The sequence below is a fragment of the Phoca vitulina genome, unplaced genomic scaffold (genome assembly GCF_004348235.1).
Source record: "Phoca vitulina isolate PV1807 unplaced genomic scaffold, GSC_HSeal_1.0 scaffold6, whole genome shotgun sequence".
In the NCBI taxonomy this organism is placed as follows: Eukaryota; Metazoa; Chordata; class Mammalia; order Carnivora; family Phocidae; genus Phoca; species Phoca vitulina.
Window position 1 is genome coordinate 61,998,334 of NW_022589709.1, and position 21,585 is coordinate 62,019,918.

The window sequence follows — 21,585 nt, forward strand, 5'->3', positions numbered from 1 at the left end:
AATCCCCTGTCTAGGGACAAGACTGGTTCCAGAGTCTTGGCTGAGGCCAACCTTAATTGTGGGATTAAATGGCTCCAGCTTTGAAAACTGGGATGGCCACATCCCAGAATGCAGCCAACCCTTAAAAACATACGAACAATTTAATTGTTGGCTCCAATTATTCGCCAGTTCCTATAACTCTCCTTTTGCCATGGCCAACTCTCAAAGGAGAATCCTTCCCAGCCTCTTGTGTTTACACTTGGCCATGTGACTTGCTGTGACCAATAAGAATGGGTAAAAGTATCGTGTGTCAATTCCAAGCCTCGGCCTGAAGAGGCCTCGCACATTCTCACCTGCCTCTTGAACTTCCGAGATCAGCATAAGAAGAACAGACACTGACTAGTCTACCGGTCCCAGAAGGAAAATGGAGAGAGAGGAACATGGCCACCCTGACCATTGCGGCCTGAAGCAGAGCTACCAGTCAAGCCCAGTCTAGACCAGGCAGAGCCCAGATGGCCCACAGACGCTGGAACCACAAAGAATGAGTGTTGTTTTAAACTGTGAAGACAAAGACCACACAACTTTTTGTCCTGCCTCAAGGTGCCTAGCACAGTGTTTTGCTCCCAAAACCTCCAAATGGACTTGTTAGTTTCATTTGAGATGCTCAGTGGAAACCAGCTGGATATCTGGGTTCTTCATGACGAGGGGAAATCGAGACACTCCCATGCAAGTGACAGGAAGTAAAAAGTCGCCAGGCTATTTCCTTAGACACCAGGGGCAACGACCAAAGTTGCTGTCCTGTGTCTGCCCCTTGCATAGTCATGGTATCCGAAGGAGAACACCGGAGGTCTATAGTAGTTTGGGACTCACAAAAAATAATTCATTATGCATAATGGTGATGTTGGCAGTGCATGCCAAATGGTTAAATCTAATGTAGCATACAGTTTCATTAAGGCACAACAAAATTAATCTATCCCTTCCCACCAGGAGGTTTAAACAAAAGCAATGGGGAAGGAGCTGCATGTAAAAAGCAGCAATTCATTAATGAAATGAAGACATGTAAAATAATTAGGCTTATAACAAGAGATTAGAGAACTAAATTAACCCTTCTGTTTACTTTGCACAGGATGCAATGGAGAAATTTGGCAAACGTTAAATTATTATGGAAATGTCACCTCGAAAGATTAACCTGGTGGACTCCCACGAAAGGAGTGACCTGCGTCAGTCTCCAGTCTAGTAACTTTGTTTGTGAGAGTTAAAACCCTAACTGTGAGGTAGTTCTGTTTTGATCCCAGAGGCACGAAAGAAAGCAGGTATAGCCATGGAGTTGCAAATGAAACAGTTAATTCAAAAAAACGTAGGGGCCTGATGTTGACATGCTGTATGCTAACTTGGGTAATTAATAATATTGAAACGAAGAGGCTAATCTAAATCAATGGTGGGCTGAAGCTTTCCTCTGCCTGGTTAGTAATGATAAGCCAAGGGGGACAATTGAGCTTCTTTTCTTAATAACTCCCAAGTCCTCATCTGCAGTGGGGGAAATGGTGGGAACAAGAACCTGTCCATGTGATGGAGTAAAACGCAGCCCAGGACAAAACAGACTGGGAAATGGGACGTGCACATCATGGCAGGCACCCCCTCATGGTCCAGAAGCCCGAGGCTGAGGCTTTGGAACTTGACCCTGGTTTCTTGTACCTTAGCTCCCTAATTTAAGGGCTGCAGTGCAGACTTGTGGGCTTGTGTTTCCCCCACTGGTTCAAACTCCTCCATGTGTTGTTGGAAGAAATCTAGACTCTTAATACCTTTACACTCTAAATCTGGACTCTGTGTATCCTGTCACTGAGGTTGGGGACATGCCGAGAGCTGGGAAAGAGTGAGCATGTGAGAGCACACACACCCCCTTCTATGAGGAGAGACAGCTGGAAGCGCTGTGCCCCAGGGACAGTGGTCGTGAGGAGTCAGAGGGCAGCAGGAAATGGCCCAATCTGATGACTCCAGCAAGATCTTCCGGATGGAGAGATCCACCACAGTGGCAGCCCCACAAAGGACCACCTGGCCCAGGCCAGGGTCTACAGTCCCCCTGCTACCCCTCCACGCTACATCCAGGGCCACAGATGCTTTCATGTCTCACACATGGTGACCCCATCTCTTCCCGCTTGCCTTATGCTGACGAAAAACACTGGCCGTGAATTCATTCCGCATGATGAACTGAGGATCACAAGGTTGTGTGAGATACTGGGAACCAAAATTAACTTTTCCTTGGCACCTAGTTTGTGACTGGTGATCTTTCTACATTATCTTGTTTCACCACCCAGTGTCAAAGGGACTGTATTCCATTTTACAGATCAGTAAACTAGAGCTGAGTCACATTAAGAAATTAGGCTGAAATCATTTCATTTATTTATTTTTAATTTTAAAAAATCATTATTATTTTATGTATTTATTTATTAGAGAGAGAGAGAGAGAGAGAGAATGTGCCCGCACGGTGGAGAGGGAGGGGCAGAGGGAGAGGGAGAGAAGGAATCTTAAGCAGGTTCTACACCCAGCATGGTGCCCGACTTGGGGCTCCATCTCACAACCCTGAGATCATGACCTGAGCCGAAATCAAGACTCGGACACTTAACCGACTGAGCCACCCAGGCACCCCTAGGCTGAAATCACTTTAAAGAGTACTGTGACTTTTTTTTTTTTTTTTTGACTTTTTAAGTTTTTACAGAGACACAATCGTCCTCTACGGCACCACCCCAAACTATCTGGAGAGCAGAGCAGGTAAAATCGTGGTGGGCCCAGGACAGGTGGGTGGGGAGACCAGAGATCAAGTACCTCAAAGATAGGTGCAGTTATGTCTGAAAACTCTCTGTGCAGGTGAGTCTGGAGCATGTGACTTTGGGGCACTCCCCTTTCCCACCCCAGCCTCACCAGCAGTGGGAAGGTAAGTAAGGCACAGGGAGGAGTAAGAGGAGAACATGGTTGGACAAACTCATAGGGCTACTAGAAGAAATCTTAGTGGCTTGTTTTTCTGAAGAAGTCCAAATGAACAGCAAGTATCATTTCCAAACTAAAAGTAGGGCAATTGCTTCAATACAAGTATCTTTAATAAAGGATATTTGAAATTCTGGAATTTCTGTAGAAATGGGGCTATCTTATTTGAGCAATTTCAGAGAGCACTACACCCTCATCTTCTCATGTGTCCCCATGAATCCAGAAAAGCCATCTTTTTAGCACTAGGGTCTTTCCACACATGGTTCTCCTGATCTTTCTTGGCCCAAGCGAGAGAGAAAAGAAAGCAAGTATAAGGAAATTAAAAAAAAAAAGACACCCTGTTTTTGCCTCCTTGGAGTTCTTGATGCACATTCCTATTCTCTAGCTTCCACAGGAGCTACTTTTCTCTTCATTTATTGGTGTGTTCCTTCAACGCAGCAATTGGTGTGCCACAATGTGCTAGACGTAGCGCTGAGCACTCCTCTCTCGGAGAAGTGGAATGACTTCCCCACATACCCCAGCTTCCAGATGTGGGACCCAGCCTGTAAACTCAAGCCTCTCCAGCCTCCGCCCCACCCATACTGTCTTCCCTGCCCCATCATTTTCACCAGGAGAGAAGGCATTTTCCCCCATTATTCATACATTCTAATTGAGGTCCTAGGATCATTCTGGAATAAATGAGAACTTAGAACCCCCTTAGACTGTTGATATCTTTGCTAATCTTCAGTGATTTACTTTGCCTGCAGGGCCACACTCCAATTTCCAATGCTAAGTAGAAAGTCTCTCCAGAGAGGTGTTGTGTCCTTGATGGTACTTTAAACAAAGAAAACAGACTGTGAAACTTTGCCGATCTGTGAAGAGATGGTGTCCAGGGCCTAGCATGGTGTCTTGTACGTGTTAAATGTTTAATAGAGCTTTGATTTGAATGAACGAGTGAATGAACAAATGAACTAGTGACTTTGAAAGGTCCCTGAGGCTTCTCCGGTCTCCTCAGGTCATTGCCATTGACACAGACGTGTGAGAGAGGAGTGGGTCGACCGCACGCCAGGCATGTCAGCACCGTGCTTCTCCACAGGTGGGCTACAGGTGGGTGCCAAGTGCACAGTTCATCTGTGGAAAAGCTTCTTTATAGCCGGTCTGAAATTCCCCACAAAGGTTGGTGGAATTTGTTTTTAGGATTACCTGACAGGCATTAAAAGCAATTGACTTCAGAACAAATACTAAAAAGTCACTTTGTTCATCGTCATTGATTTAATAGGGATCAAAAAGAAAATTGGGTGTGAATCTATCCTTTCTTAAAGAAATTTTGTTTTATTTATTAAGATGGAGAAATCTCTTTTCTTTGACCCAATTCTTAACTAATTAAATTAGATAAAGGTGGGAGGAATGACATAGCTAGTGATTTGCAAGTGTTTAGACTCTTGAAACATAATGTGTATGAGGTTTCACATTTCAAAAAATATATATAAATAAGAGTGGATCCTTAGTACCTAAATTATGTGGAGGTGGTAAAGACCCTAAGTCAAATTGAAGGATTTCTCTTTTCAAATTTTTTTTCTCCTCATCTGCCTCCTCTCCCCATGCCCCATATCTCCCTCGAATCTTCTGGGTCTTAGGCTACTCGAACTGAAAGGAACTGTATAGTCAACCACACTCAGAAGGTAATTTTCGTTGACCTCCAAGTGGACTTGGTGCTCTGAGTCATGATGGCTTTGGGACCATTTTGTTACTGTCTCTGTCTTTCCCTGGTCTGCAGTCCTACCTGCTTTGGATTCTTGCAGTGGCATTGAACAACGCTCCAGGGGAGTGTCATGAACACTTGAGAAATCCCCAAACTTAGAAACTTAGACACCTCGTTCCTTCTGTTAGTGGCCCTGGATCACATCCCTCCAATCCAGAACCTTTGGTAATTTTTAGCTTCATTTGAAGTCCTAATTTGTGCTTGGGTTGAGTTCCAGTTAGAAAAGCTTTCTCTTTACTATTTAGGAAGAGAGGGAAATCAACTGCCTAAGAGGTGTGAGTAGAAAGGTGTCAGGAAGTACCTGGGGAGAAGAAATACTCTTCCATCACACCTGGAGTTCTTGCTTCTGGGGTACCTGTGTTAAATCACAGATACCTTGGATTACTGGCATACTAAGTTTGGTGTTAAACCATTTTGTCATCCAATTTTCAATGCTGAATATGTTTGAAAAAGGGAAAAAGAATCCAAACTAGCTCTGGAAATAATCTCAAAAGTGAGTTTGAAAAGAGTTTTGAGGGATAAAAGTATCATTTAGGTGGGTCCTCCAAGGTGACTATTTGAAAGAATGATCATCACTGGATGTGAAAGTTTTGATATTTTAAAAAAGATCGACATCAGTTTTAATGTCTTTGATGCAAATTTTTATGCCCAGAAAAGACTACTTAGAGTGTTACTTTTGTTTTCAAAACCAATACTTAATTTATTAAGGTTATACTTTCAAACACATTTGGTTTTTAAGTTCAACTTCCAAATATTATTTTATTTCAAAATCAAGCAAATTTTAACACTTGCTTTTAAGAGGGCCCTTGATTAGTTTTTGGTCTGATTTACAAGCTAGTTATTAAAATGCTTTAGAAATTTTAAACTGAGTGTATCAATTTCATATATTCAATTTTCTTTTTAGGTATACCCTTTGTCGAACTAGCAAACACATTTTTCTAAAAAGGTTTGGCTTAAAATCACAAATCTACTCATGTTAAATTGGAATTACAGCACTGTCCTAGTATTCTAATAAGCTAAATTCAGTTAATCATTACAAGTTTCCTAAAATACTAAATATGCACATATTACAAACATCCAAATATTAATATTATAGATTGATTTTCTTTAAAAACATACTTAATTCAAAATGTTCCTGGGGTCAAGAGATGCATATCCAGGAAAGAATTATGTTGTTCCAAACAATTTTGCAGTAACCTTCACAAGCTGTTTTTAGGACTACATTTTTAGTTGAATTAGGTTACTTAGTGATTAAAGAGGCCATAGGCCAGGATGCCAACTGGATTTGTGCCTATGACATTGATGGGACACACAAAGTCCCTCTCAAATTTATAGTTGCATTGTCCATGCTTGCCAAGAGTTAACATCATATCATTATCTTATATCTGAGTCTGAGTTTTAGAGTCTCCAATCCCTACATTTTGCTTTACCACTTGCTTTGATTCAATCTCTCTCCTTACTATGTCATTATAAATTTGTATACATATATTTCAAATTCTTCATGTCAGAGCCAGAAGTCAAAGAGAAATTTTTTTAAGGATTTTACTTATTTGAAAGAGAGATTGAGAGGGGTTGGGGGTGGGGGCGGGCAGGGAAGGAGGGAAGGGCAGAGGGAGAGAGAAACTTAGGCAGACTCCACGCTGAGTGTGGAGCCCAACTTAGGACTCGATTTCATGGCCCTGAAATCACGACCTGAATTAAAACCAAGAGTTGGACACTTAACTCACTGTGCCACCCAAGCATCCCCGAAGAAATATTTACATAACATGTAATTGAATCTCTAATTCTGTCATCATTGTCTTAAAATTAGGTCATGCCAATGACAAAAATCAGTCACAATATTTTATTGTAATGCCTCATCAATACAGATGAGTGTTGACCTTTCTGGTTTCACCCTAGGAGACTCTGTGTAAGTTACTGAACCGTCCCCACTCCCAATGCCTCCCCACAACACACACATACTCGCATGGCTCCCATGGGACCTTTGCTTCCTTACGTCATTGCCTAAAGAGATAGGACAGTGTTTAGGATATCCTCCAATGGAGTTCAGAAGTATTTCCCATGTTAACATTGCTAGGCAAATTGCTTAGCTCCCATATGAAGGTTGCTCGGTGTCCCACTAAGCTGGACACGTGGTTATGTCGTGGGTATGGGGGGGCGGGCAACAGGCCTCTTCACACCCTGCATTTCTTCATGTGCTGTTGGAGCAGACAGGGCAGTTCTAGGCAAAATCAGGAGGCAAGTGAAATGTTCTGTTTTCTAGAATCCTCTCTTTATTCCTGGGTTTTCCTCTGTCTTCCAGAGAAAGCCTCTGTCTGTGGTTACTGCTAACCTATTAGGAAAGAAGAACAATTTGGCTACCTGCACTGGAATTCTGGTTAACAGTGGTCAGGAGGTTGGGGCGCCTGGGTGGCTCAGCTGGTTAAGCGACTGCCTTCGGCTCAGGTCATGATCCTGGAGTCCCAGGATCGAGTCCCACATCAGGCTCCCTGCTCAGCGGGGGGTCTGCTTCTCCCTCTGACCCTCCTCCCTCTCATGCTCTCTCTCTATCATTCTCTCTCTCTCTCAATAAATAAATAAAAATCTTAAAAAACAAAAAAAACAAAAAAAACAGTGGTCAGGAGGCAAGTGAGGGGACATGAGAAACCCTAAGAGGGTAATAAGATTAGAGAGTGAATGAGAACTCTTCTTGGAGCAGAATAAAGCTGCTCAGTAGAGGGCTGCCATGCTGGTAGTGATGAACTAAAGGAAAGGCACAGGAAGGACTCAGTATTGTTCTGACAAATCAGGAGATACCAAAGTCCACCTGAGCAGTACTCAGTGAGATTCAAAATCACCTTCTTCTCCCCAGGACTTAGTCTTTGGATCAGTTTGGTGTCCTTGACTTTCTCTCCCCTTAAGTGATTTCCTTCCAGGGAGTTCTTTTGTCTTTCACGTGCATCATCCTGGACAAGCCCTCTCCAGCAGAGTCACCAGACTTGCTCCAACAGGGATGAATATGCTGCTTGTAAACAGTCCATCACTGTAAGCCCCCCCACTGCTCCATCTCACTCCCTACCCAAAGATAAGCCAAGATGAAGCGAGCGGTCTGGAGAGCTGGTGATTTCCCTTCATCATTCCTGAGGTATTCAAGCAAATATCTGAGGATACTCAGTGAGGATCAGAGAAAATTCAATTGTGGAAATAAGAATTTAGGACTTGGGTAGGCCATTCTTAGGCTTGGAGGCCCCAAAATGTTTGGTGTTTGAATATGCCCACATTGTACACTAAAGATATTATTTCTGCTGTAAAATAGTTGGAAAGATATTTTATAATTTTGTTTTGCAATGATTGGATTTAAAATATTTCCAATGATTTCCAATCTATGAACACTCATTTCATATCCACTTATCCTAAAGCCCAGTTGGCTCCTTTGTGCACGGATTCATAAGGATACCTTTGAAAATACCAGGTTCACATACATACAAGAGTCATTTCTCGTCTGCAACATTAGTCTGTTGATGCATACTTGTGACACTTACCACTGCCCACCTGCCACCCATAACCCTTCTACTCCTGTAAAACTGTCTTAGTTATGCTGGGTTATTTATTCCATATCATCTAGAGGATCAGCTTAGTAACCACCACCAAAACCTCTGTATGTGTTTTACTCAAAATTACATTTATTCTATAGATTAATTTGGAGAGGATTGACATCTTTTCTATCCTTCAATGAAGTTTTATAATCATCCCTACAAAGATCTTACATATCTTCTGTTGGATTTGTTCCAATGGCTTTTGTTGCATTTTAAGTTGGTATCTATTTAAATTTCCACTTTGTAACGGTTCGTTACAGATGTATCAGAAGGCTATTGATTTGGGTATATTGATCTTACTGAGCTCTTACTATTTAATAGTTTACATGGTAGACATTTGGAGTCTTCCTGAGCATTCAAACAACACAACACAAAATAAAACAAACCCCTACACTTCCCAGGTACCTTGCAGTTAGGGGACATATGACTAGCTGTCGCCAATGAAATGGGAGTGGAAGTCCCGTTTCGGTCTTCCCAGATGGGTCACTTCCAGGCTGAGGCAGTACAAAGCTCCTGCATGATTCTCTCTTCTGCTGCTGAAACAGGTATGGACGCCTACCACTGAGGTGGCAAAGTCTGGGTTGATGCATCACACTACATGGCGGAGAGTCACTCAGAACTTCAATAGACTGCATGAGAAGGAAATAAATTGCTGCTGTGTTCAGCCACTGATGTTTCAGGATTAATTGTTACCACAGCATAACCAGCCTCCATTGACTAATACAGTCTGTCTATAGATTCCCTCAGATTTTTTATATGGACCATTATAGCAGCTATGAATAATGAGTTTTTGTTTCTTCCTTTCTAATTCTTAGGTAATTAAATTTTCATGAATACCAACCTCAACAATTAATGAGGTTGACACAATGTTGCATTTTGTAGATCTTTAATGAAACATTTATTAATTTTGATTTGCAGTTTTCCTTTGTATTCCTTCAGTTCTCAGACATTTTGCTGGACCCTTAAAAAGCTGATAGGCCTCAGTCCCCATGATAAGAGGGCTTAAGGGTTAACAAGGCCGTGGTTAGGCTGGTTGTCTCTTTGGGAACTTACCAGCCTAGGAGCCTGCGGGTCCAGAATGAACTAATGTAACAGGAGCACACAGAGCCCTGGCTTAGGAGAGTCAGCTGGGCTTAGACCAAAACACTAACAATAGCTCCGTGGGTATCCTAGCAAATCAAAACTGGAAAGTGTCTTTTTTTCAGTTCATCTTTTCTTTTAGCAAGAGAATCAGAGTTAGTCTTCTCTTGCTTCCAGAATTTGGCGACAGCTCTGAATATCTCATTATTACCGTTTTAACACTGTAGGTATGCTCTAGTTCAAAAGGTCCAAAATAATAAAACCTGACCTTATCAGAGAATATATGAATTGGAGGATGGTAATTTGCTTTACAAAGGGATCCCTACTCCACAAAATGAATTCAACTTTGGTGTCCCTAAAATAGCCAGTTCCCTTGGTGCATGTTAAATATAATTCAATTTACAAAAATTCAATTTGCATATAACCTTTTCAGTAGCACATCCATTGTGCAAAGCAATGTACACTTGTAATTGGCTGCAAATTGCCAAGGGACCACCCTTGCACATATTGTTCCTAGATGTGCAATTTTTTTCTTCATCTTCATGGCGTAGAGGAGTAGAGTGGCTAAAGTTTTAGTTGTTTATCTGATCCCAGTGACCACACTGAGAAAGAACATTTGTCAACGATTTGGGGGCAACAAGAGCTCTGTATGGACTAACGTTGTGTACTTAGAAGCAGGAAATGAGGAAGGTTACGAAAACTGGCTGGGTTCATGATAACTGTTTGGCTGTGTTGTAGGAGCTCTCTTTATCTTGGTGGCTTGATAGACATCAGAACAAAATGAAATGAAACAGGCACAATTTACAATCATGGTTTGGATATCATTTTTCTTTTTTTTTCTCCATGAGGTGGTGGACCTGCAGGAACATCTTCTAAGGGAAACAGAACTAAGTATAGGGACCTGAGCCATGTGGTCAAGGAGAGTCCCAGCTGACTGAGCCAGCTGTGGCAGCCTGATCCCTGAGGTCCCCTGTGCCAAGATACTAAGCAAAGCGAGCGTGGCATTTTCTCATGTGTTATGTAAAAAGCAAAAGTGGCATCTTTTTATGGCAAATTGAATTAAAGTAGATTATTGCTCGCGATGCCAAGTCACATCTAAAACCCTTTTCGACCTGAATAGTAAAAACCCCGCCTGGCACATCACACTGTCTTTCCAGAAATGATACTTCGGTCACACATTCCCACTGTCCCCCTTCCCCACGTCGGATACCAGAGCCCTGCTCTTCTGATTAGGAAGTTCCCTCTGGGATTTCATCGGGGGGGGGGGGGGGGAGGCGCTAAAGGCCCGTATTCCCTAGGGTAGCCTGACCGCTGTGTCAGACACGTGGCAAGAGTCAGATTCCTCTCTTCTGGAGACTGGACTCCTCTGCCAGGTTCAGGGAGGATGCGCCAAAAGAAGCTGAACCAGTCCTATTTAGATGGAGTTGGTTGATGTTTTCTTTTCTTTTCTTATGCTGGAGGGAACAGCCCTGAACCCCAGTTCAGCAGAGCACTCTCTCCACAGCAGGTTCAACTCCCAGAGGGCAAGGCCTGGCTGGTTCCGGTTCCGGTTCCGAGGCAGGGGTTCTGGTTGACCCCGCAAACTCCTGGATGCAGAGCCATTAACAACCCGAAAACAGGAATTTCTCCTAAACCAAATAAAAATACTGCGATATTTCTTAGAAGCCCATATTTGGGGTAGCTCACTGAGTCCTTTATCTCAGCCCCCCTCCAACAGAGAATCTGTTATTCAACTAAAACGTACTGCAGCTGCAGCGGGAGGCAGGCTGCCACCTCAGGCGTGCACAGGGCGCCCTGCGCCACTCCAGGGGCGCCGCTGGCAAAGCCGCACAGCACGGGGAGCCCCCCTTCCCCCCAGTCAGGCGGTTTCCAACTGGCTCGTGCCCCGCGGCGCTGGCCCCGGGAAGAAGGGGGCCCGATGTATTTCTATTCAGGTGGCCCGAATTCGGGGAAAGAGGCCAGCCAGGCTGCAGAGCGACCTGGGCTCACATACTTTGCGAGCCACTTAGAACCTGTGCAGTCCAGGACGGCGCGCATAGCCTCTCCCCGACGCGCCAGGCACGGCACTGACAGACCACAGCCAAGGTGACATTAAGACGATGAGGTGGAAGCGCCCGGCGTGGTGTCCAGCGTCAGTGTGAGTTTCTCTTCCTGCAGCGCTCCGGGCTGGACCGGTCACCGTTTGTCCCTGCCTCGCCGGCTTTGATCCTGGAGGCTGAGCGGAGAGTGAGAAAGGAACACAGGAGCGGGACCCTGGCTCTGTGGCCTCCACGAGGTCTGTGAATGCGGCGGCTGGGTGTGCGAAGTTCCAGGCCTGTCCAGGCCACCCGAGCCCGTCAGGAAAGTTCCCCTAAATTCCTGCTATGTATGTTAAAGCCAAGTCACTTGCCCCGTGAGGGCTGGGGTGGGAAATGAGGTGGAGGAGAGAAATATTTCCTATGCTGCTTTCCCTTTTATTTGTAGCACTGTGTCCAATGGAGTCTGCCAGAGCTGAGCCAAGTCCTGCCCTTGGAGGGGGCACTGTGGCACAGGACAGCAGTGACCAGGTGACCAGCCCTCCTCAAAGGCTGCAGACCCCGGGAGGTCAGAGTCTGGCCCCTGGGTGGCCTCCTTGTTCCATTAGGGATGTGGAATCTAGAGTCTTCTGGGTTACTTCTTGGGCATTTTGTTTGAATAAAGAAGCCTCTTCTCTCCCATTGGTCCAGACATGTTGGCTCTAATAGACGGATAGGTTTCGGAGGGCTCCTCCAGCCCGCTTTGCCCTGGCTGGAGATGGAGTTTGTCCGGGAAGGGAACGGCTTCAGATGCTGCTCTCCTTCCTCTCTCCGGGTTCTCCAGAGAACCGCGAAGCTGAGCTCGCAGCTGCTCAGATTCGATGACCACACACAGCAAGCAGGGGCATCTGCCAGGACCCCGCCCTCAGCCGCGATTGGTGACACCAGCATTCATCTCACTTCCCTGCAGAAAGTCAGGGCTGTCCGTCTTGACCATTGAAGGTAAGACTCAAGGCTCCAGAAGGCCCCAAAGCAGCTTCTCACCTTGTTCAGCTCTCCTCCTCTCTACCTCTTAGCTTTCCAGCACTGATTTTACTATGCTAGGTTTAATCCATTTTCAGGACTCAACTCCCCCTGCCCCTCTGTCCAGAGAGAGCAGAAATGGGGTGAGCCGTGGACCCAGGAGCAGGAGGCCAGCCCCTGCAAGAGCAGTGTTGATTCAGGAAACGCACAAAACCTCCCGGGGCCGGTTTTCTCTTAAAAAAAAAAAAAAAAAAAAAAAGCCTTCTGCTGGCCTACCTATGCCCCTGTCAAGTAAGATAGGGGTGTGAAAGCATTTTGTAAACCATAATACACTGCATAGATGGAGGATATGATTATTCTCAGGAGGGCATGGGTGCTTACGTGAGGTGGGCCTGGTTTCATCCTATCATCTATGGTAGAGACCTCAAACGAGCAGCCGTTGGAGTCCTGGGTATGTTGTGTTTACACAGCATTTACAAATATTTAAAATCCACTGCCAATGTTAAAAAAAAAAAAAAAAAACCCTCAGGAAATTTGTACATTAAAGAAAGATTTCTAGGGGCGCCTGGGTGGCTCAGTTGGTTAAGCGACTGCCTTCGGCTCAGGTCATGATCCTGGAGTCCTGGGATCGAGTCCCACATCGGGCTCCCTGCTCAGCGGGGAGTCTGCTTCTCCCTCTGACCCTCCTCCCTCTCATGCTCTCTGTCTCTCATTCTCTCTCAAATAAATAAATAAATAAATCTTTAAAAAAAAAAAAAAGAAAGAAAGATTTCTAGCTTCATTTCAAAAATTAGAAGACCTGGTAGCACTAGAGGGGCCACCTTGGGCTGTAACACCTGCCCCCATAACAGTCATCCCATTAACAGTCATGCGCTGGCTGTTCCACACTGTCTCCACCACCCCAGTGTCTTATACCCTCGCCATTTGACCACCTTGCCTGCTTAGCACTTGTGGGCAACTGAATTTGCAATCCTTGCTTCACAGGAATTTACTTGAGAAAATTGCTTCTCATTTCCCACTTTACTTTCACTGGCACCACCACTGCCACACTCCCTTCCCATGGACAGGAGTTTCACTCTTTGTCAGGCAAGTGAAGAGGGAGATCCAAAGCTCAGAGGAATGGCATGGAGGACCTCTCCATAAAACAGCAACAAAAGCTTGGTTAGGGATGCCTGGCAGTCTTCAGTAGCTGTTCCCAGAGGGACTAGCTTAAGTTTTCACCAACCAGTATATAATCAAACATTAAGAGCAATGTTCTGGTTAGCTATGTCTACATAACTATCCCAAAGCTTAGTGGTTTAATATTAATTTGTCTGACAGTTCTGTAGGTTAACAAGGCTCAGTGGGTGGTGTGCACTTAGACTATCTCATCCTGTTGCAGTTAGGTGGTAGCTGGGATTGCAGTTATCTAGAAGGCTCAGTTGGGCTGAAGTCCAAGATGGCTCATTCACAAGGCTGGCGGTGGATGCTGCCTGGGAGCTCAGCTGGGCTTGTCCACTGGAGCACCTGTGTGGGTCCTTTCCATGCAGCTGGGGCTTCTCACTATATGGCAGCTGGGTTCTAAGGGAGAGTGTTCCAAGAGTGAGTGTTCCAAGAGACCCAGGAAGATGCAAGGCTTCTTATGCGCCAGCTTTGGAAGTCACAGTGTCACTTCTGCCAAATTTCATTGGTTAAAAGCAAGTCCTGGTAGGCGCCTGGGTGGCTCAGTCGTTAAGCGTCTGCCTTTGGCTCAGGTTATGATCCCAGGGTCCTGGGATCGAGCCCCACATTGGGCTCCCTGCTCAGCGGGAAGCCTGCTTCTCCCTCTCCCACTCCCCCTGCTTGTGTTCCCTCTCTCATTGTCTCTCTCTCTGTCAAATAAATAAATAAAATCTTAAAAAAAAAAAAAGTGAGTCACAGAGCATGCCAGATTCAAGAAAACAGGAGTACACCAAGCATGAATAATGGGAGGTGTGATTCATTGAGAGAGCCATCTTTGGAAACTAACCACCACAAGTAGCACTGGGGAGGCTGGTCCTTATTTCATGGCTGCTTTTACATGTGTTTTTATTTTAGAACAACTCATCTCCTCTCCCTTCAGCTTTCCCCAAGGTAAGATATTAATGAGATCATATTTGAACTCCTTGACAAAGTAATGCCTCCTGATAAAGCGTCCTATTATTATCGGCCTGCCTGATGGCTTCCACCCGGAGCCCACAGAAGACAGGATGAGGGGTGATACTGCATGTATCTCAACAACAAACAAAACTTCATTAAATCCATTGAAATAACACAGACATTCATATTTAGTACAGATCAAATCCTATTACCAACAAATTGCATCGAATCACCTCCAAAAATCTGTAGAACCAGATGTTTCCAAGCCCTACTTCCTTTAGGCAAATACCCAATGTAAGCAACGTGAAGGACTACCAAAGAATTAGAATATCCCCTGAGATTTGTTAGGTTGGGATTTGACCCATTTTCTTTTAGTCACAGGTTCAAGCATCTTAAAATCAGAAAGAACAAAATCGCAGGATTCATGAGTATGAGCTGGCGGAGAAATGGGTCTCATTTAAATTGTAGAAAATATGTTTTTATGCTGCTACCAGGCTTCCCTTCTAGGCCCTGGGGGATTCCCACTTGATTCCCTGGTCAGCATTTGGGGAGCTTACAATGCAAGAGCATGCCTGGCAACCAAGCACCCCACCTGAAATCCAGAGTCTTTCCTAGGAAAGACAGTAAATGACGATAAGAGTAAGGGCTTCAGACCACGTAAATTTCCGGCATGACACTGGAGATATTGGCACTGCACAACATTTAGACATTTCCCCAAGTTAAGCCTCTGCTTTTGCTTTTCTGAATACACACATTTCTTAATATTTTCCTGCTTATTTCTGCTTAAAGACCCTAAAGGGATGTGTTAGGGTTAGGCCAGGTGTTCAGCCACAGGAATGCTCCTGAGCCTACAGATGGCAGCCCCTCCCCAGTGCAAATGTTCTGGAAGACCTTACAGGGCCCGCATGCCACCCACTGAGTCCTCTTCTAACGACTCTTGCTTTTCATTTCAGGCAACATCTTTCCTTTCCCGTTAACGGTCGCTATATCCCAGGCATGTTTCTCCCCCCACAAAGACCTCTACCTACCTACCTACTTGCCCTCCTTCCTTCCTTCCCTCCCTTTGACCAATATACAAATGGGCAAAGGGAGCAACACGGGCAAAGGACGCACACTGCCGGTCAGGAACTTGCTGGGAGGTGATTTGCTTTCTCACGGGGTGTCCAGAAATATGACATACCTAAAATGGGAGACCTCTGCACTCTTAGCCAAGGGCCATTTGCTAAAGCCATCTTTGTGTTTTCTTCCCTTCCAAATTCATCCATTTGTGCCTCTTTGCCTTTTTTCCACTAAAGAATGCCTTCCCCTATGCTCCTTAGTCCATTGCCAAATTAACCGCACGCAAGCTACCAGCAGCCACATAACTGACTCTTTTGTCTCATAGTTAAACACCAGGTGCACTGCTTTGCTAATGTTCAATGTTCCTCTGGTTTTGTCTTAAACGCAACGATATTGAAGTGCTGGAGATTCTGCTAACTTCTGGGACACAGACGTAAACAATACCACACGAGATGAGGCAGCATTGAGGACAGTCCTTACACTAACTGGGAACGGTCTTTTGTGTGTATTTGTCTTGCCCATCCGGAGAGATTAATCAGCACTTCAAAACAAAAATTAGGCTTCCTGTTTGCATTTGTACCTCTCTCTCCACACCAACCAGCACAAGGCTCTGCCCACAGTGGACACTCAGTATTTATGGCCAGAGGGCTGATGGTCCTGGGCTGTACCCTCAGGCCAGAGGCTCCTTCTACTTCCAGGATGACTCAAACCACTGGGTGTGGGCTAAGGAGCCCTAAAGAGCTACCTTGGAAAAGTGGTCCTTAACCTCTACTGTATGTCATAGAGGGAGCTTTCGATCAGTTTTGATGTCTGTGGCAAGAGACTTTTTTCTAGTAGCTTAAGTATACTTTCTTAAAGGATAAACTTTATTTTTTCAAGTTTCAGATTTGAGTATGTCCTATAACTACCCTCTCTCTGGCTTGCACTGGAATATTCTTTCTTCAGGGATGTGGTGTCAGCATTCTTGAGTGGTGCTGGGTAGCCTTCAGTCTGTCCTCTGTGGCTTGAGCCAGTAGGAAAGCAACCATGAGCGATGAACCATTCACCTGTGGCAGCTACTCATTATCCTAGAGATGACCTTTTCCAAATTCTTAATTTTTAAAAATAGAAATCTGCGTATTTATGTGTTTGGGAAAGAGAAGGTCGGGAATTGTGTCTTTAAGAGGAGCTCTTGTCCAAGGTGCACACATAATTGTGGAGAAGAACGGCGGTACCTTGCTGAAAGCACCCGCACCACTTTGGCAAGGAGGGGGCAGTCTGGTGGGCCTTTGTGCACTTGCCTAAGCAATTTTTTTGTCTCTCGCAAATGTGACTGAGACTCAGAGTGCTAGCCTTAGGGTGTGGAGAAGCTTGCCTTTTAAAACTGTTGTTCTATTGATCATGATGCGTGCTAGTAATTGCCTCTTCTGCTTTATGTATTTTCATTCCTTGCCTTCTCTTCCCTGTCTTGGAGTCTCTGGGTGATTGGATCACCAAGGGGACCACTGCAAATAATTCTAATAAAGAAGTCAGTCTAGTATGATGTTGGCAAGTTGACCCTCTTTATTAGACCAACTCCAAAACGAACATCACTCTTCAGAGATGCCGCTTGTGGAAACAGAGCTCACATCCTCGCTGGCCTTCAGAAGTGTGATCGGGAAGTGCTCCAGGATGCGCACGCTGGGCAAAGTGAGGCAGGCAGGCTGCGGCCCCTGTGGGCTGTGCTGTGTGCGCGTGCGGGCTTGCGCGTGTGCGCGCATCCGGGCACGCCTCTCCCAGGGACAGGAACAGCAAGGCTGCCTGCCTTTATCCGGGGCAATGGGGGCACATTCCGGGATAGGAAGGACAATTCAAAATAAAGATTATGGGCTCTCTGTGTTCCAAAAGAGCTGCTGTGTTTTCAGAAAACATTCTCCCTCCCCTGTCACCTTCCTTCACTACTCCCTGCGGGATGCCGATTCTTACTGTAGCTGACGGGAGGGGCCCGTGGCGGAAAGCAGGCTGGGCCCTCTCCGCGCTCCAGGGGCTGCCCCTTGAACTACCTTCTCTCCACCTCCTGCCCATCGTCCACCTCTCTGGGGCTGGTCGCGGGCATGAGGCAACCACAAGGCAGATGGTACAGAGGGGCATGCGTGAAGCAACACACCGCTCAAGGCGGGATCGCATTAGAAGAAACTAAGCTAACGTCAGATCTCAGACCCAGAAGTCCTATTTCTTTTTAATTCCTACCTTGTTCTGTCAGGGGGAAAAAAAAAAAAGTCAATTCTGAAATCTGACCAAATCCAAAAAACTGTTTATATCGTCGTTACATGATTAAAATGAATAAATGTACACATTTCATTTCTTTAAAAGAGTTCCTTACACGTTATCTCTGTAACGCTATGAGGCATTTAATTTTATTTTCACTTAACAGTTGAGGAGACTGAGACACAGAGGAGTTAAGGGACTTTCCAGAAGTCCCACAGCCATTAGGGCAAAGTCAAGAATTTAATCTCCCTCTTGTGACTTCAAGATCAGTTCTTTCTAAAACATTTTTTCCTGTTAATTCTTTTCCCATTCAAACCTACATCTCTCTTATTTCACCAGCCATCCATACATCACTGTAATGTTGTAAAACCACTTTTTCCTCCTTTAGATGCCACTTCAGAGACTGATTTTCTTGGATGCTTTTTGGGAAATCATCTCATTACAAAATAATTCCAGTACATATATCCATACACAAGCTCCCTTGATCTTAGTATTTTAATTGTCTGGGCTGTACTAGCAGTTGAAGGGACCTTGATGTGACAGGACTTCGTCCCGTGCCACGAATACTCCAGGCTTCTGTCCCACTGACCCAGCTTCTCAGGCTCAGGGCCTGCTTTGAGATTTTAGAGGACACTTTTTTCCTGCTAAACTAGCTATCATGAGTATTTACTATGTGCCAGTTTCTCTGCTGGATGCTCTCCATGTATTATCGCTCATGTCCACAAGAGGCCTAGGAGACATGATGAGGAGGAGGATTCCCAGTCTACTGATTGAGAAATTGAGGTTCTAGGAGTGTAAGCCATTGTCTATGCAGAATTGCAATTTCTTTTCACTCTAAAGCCCCATTTTTTCATTTATACTCCTTCTTCCTTTGGGTTTTGATATTAATTGCTTGGTATAAGAGAGCAAAAAGATTCTTGATACCTTGATCGCTTAAAATATGGGAACATCAGTATCAGCACCCCTGGGGTCACCCTTAAAGCCACTGGGTGAAGACTGAAGTGCACAAGTGGCGCCTTGGTCTAAAGGATAGGAGCATCAGGAGTTCCAGATTCAAATTCGAACGCTCTATCTAAGCGCTAACCACCTATGTGACCTTGGGCAAGCTGCTTTGCCTCTCTGGACTTCCATTTCCTCATGTATGTAACTGAGAGTTTAGAGGAGGGACTCTCTGAAGTCCCATCCCATCCTGAGATTCCTATCACACACCTACTGGGACATGTTCTTTTTCAGAACAATTGTGCAACCCGGAATCTTATGAAGCAATAAGACTCAATTCCCATTACCACAAGCATTCAACATTCAGCATTCCCACTTCCCCAAAGCATATGGCGCCATGGATGCCTGCCAGGAAGCACTGTGAACAGAAGTGAGGAAGGAATGAACATCAGCAGCCAACACATTGGGTTTGTCCTTCTTGTCCTTACACTGAGCATCTACATTGGGTATGGGAGACAGTCCTTTTATTTCAAGGACCGGTGTTGGTGGAGTTACTCACTTCAGGGCCTCTACTTTACCTCACTGTCCCATCAACAGCACCATCGTGCCCCAAATTTCTTTCTAGCATTTTTTATCTCTAGATGTCTCTCCGTATTTATTATACTAATTAAAAACAAAAAAAACAAAAAAGAACCAACTAAGCTTCAAGTAGAGGGAAAAGAAACACAGTATCTCATGGTGGCCCTGCTAGTAAGGGAAGGACTGAATGAAGACCTCTTTCATATGGACAAAGAGGAAAACATGGGAAGACATTTTGATTTTTATTTTTGACTGGCTTCTCTGTCCTTTCCCAGACTTCTTCAACTCCATCCCAATTTTACTTTTTATTGCAAAGGCTCAAGACCCTGATGGAAAAGGGGTGGAGAGGAAGACTATAAGGATATAGACAGGGTGAAAAAAAAGAGCAAATTAAATATAGTTCATGGGCCATCACTTGGTTCAGAATTCTGATAGTGAAGACTAAAGTCAGACTTTCACTGTTAAAAACCCAGGTTTTATTTGTTTATTTTGTTTGTTGTTTGTTTGGTTTTGCCATTTGCAAGATTGGATTTTTGAAAATGTTGTCTGTTGACCACACAAACCCTGCCCCTCCAAGGTTGCTCATAGAGGAACTCTGTTGCCAGGCTGTGGGTACCCCAGGCCTGAAGGGAGCACAGCTAGGATCAGCCCAGTGGCAGGAGGTCAGGAATGCAGTTTGCTGCCAGTTCTTTCTGCCTTGGGGAGGGAAGGGGCTGGGGAGAGGAAGGGCAGGGCTACTGCAGGCTTGCCAAAGATTCACAAGCACTCAGAGTAGGAGTACGTCCAGCAGAAATTCCTTTCCAAGGCTTCACTGGGCATCAGGAGGATGGGGAGGGGAGTAATGTGGTAGACAAAAATTTGATCTGTGATGACAACCTGGAGAGGCGTGAAAAGGTTTTTATTAATGATGCAAGTTGCAGACAGTCCTGCCAGCTACAAACAGGGGTCATCATGCACTGGAAGTGCTGTCGGGGGCTGGCATTGTGGGGAAGGCGTGCACATCTGGCGCGGTCACAGCAGACTCCTGCGCCAACAGTTGTTACAGAGGAGGTGGGGGGTGAGCTGATCCCAGTCTGTGTAACGACGAGCTGCTTTATGATGGTGGGGGAGGGGATCAAGGGCCACATCTCCATTTCTGTAATAATGAACAGCCAAGAAGGTACGCACCCACTCACAAAGCAATAAAAGAAGCCATGTGAGATGCAAGGAGAGACCCTTAGAGCTGTGTGTCCATGATCCCCAGAAACAGTGAAGTGAAAAGAGATTGAATCAGTTGGTTACTTTGACTTGATGACTTAAAAACTGGTCTGCCTCCTTTTTATTTCCCTCATTGATGTTTGATCACCGAATTAATGAATCTGGCCTCTTTTTCCTTTTGGTTTGACTTGGATGTAAACGTTGGGAGGAGAATTCTAGGATGCGTATCTATTCTATCTAGATAGTCTGTATTTGGGCAGCTAAACATTACAGAGACAGACAAAATGAAAAAGAAACAGAGGTGACAAGAAGTGGGACGAGATGGGAATCATTGAGGGGTGGTGGCAAAAGGGACCAGGACAAAATCAAAATTGTGGCAAAGACCACTTTTGAGATTCATGACTTCTGGAAAAACAATTTATACCAGAGTCCCAGAGATCTCACAGAAATATTTTGAAGTACCAGTGACTTACACAGAATATTTAATAAATGCATACTTAGAATATCACTAGGCACCATTTTAAGTTGAAATGGATCTATGGAGGTTTAATAGGATACTGGCTATGAGTGGGTGGGGGAGAAGAACATGATAAAGACAACGATTTACCTGAGATTTGAGAAAGACCCCTGAGGAAGGTATTTGATTCTGTGTAGGACTAATCATGCTCTAAAATCTCAAGTTCATTTACACATATTTCTGAGACACTGAACCATGTTCTTTCCCTCAGAAGCTCTATTTGTTCAGTTTGCTGACACCAGACTCTGTAAGGCTATTGTTGGGATGATACTTGCAGCCTGTTCTGGGTGGGTAGAACAGCCTTTGAAATTTTCTCATACCTACTTTTCTCAGAATGTGTACAATGAGGAAAATTCATTTCCTTCCTGTCGAGAAAAGTTAATGATCATTTTCCATTATATTAAAATATTACCCATAGTTATGACTTCAGTTTAATGTTCCTGCAGAAATCACCATGTGTTACAGAGTTTAACTATGCCAAGGCCAAGGCACCCATGTCTTATTTCAGAGTTTTTCTTAAAAAATGGATTGTTTAGGATGAGTTATGACAAAAGAAAGAAAGAAAGAAAGAAAGAAAGAAAGAAAGAAAGAAAGAAA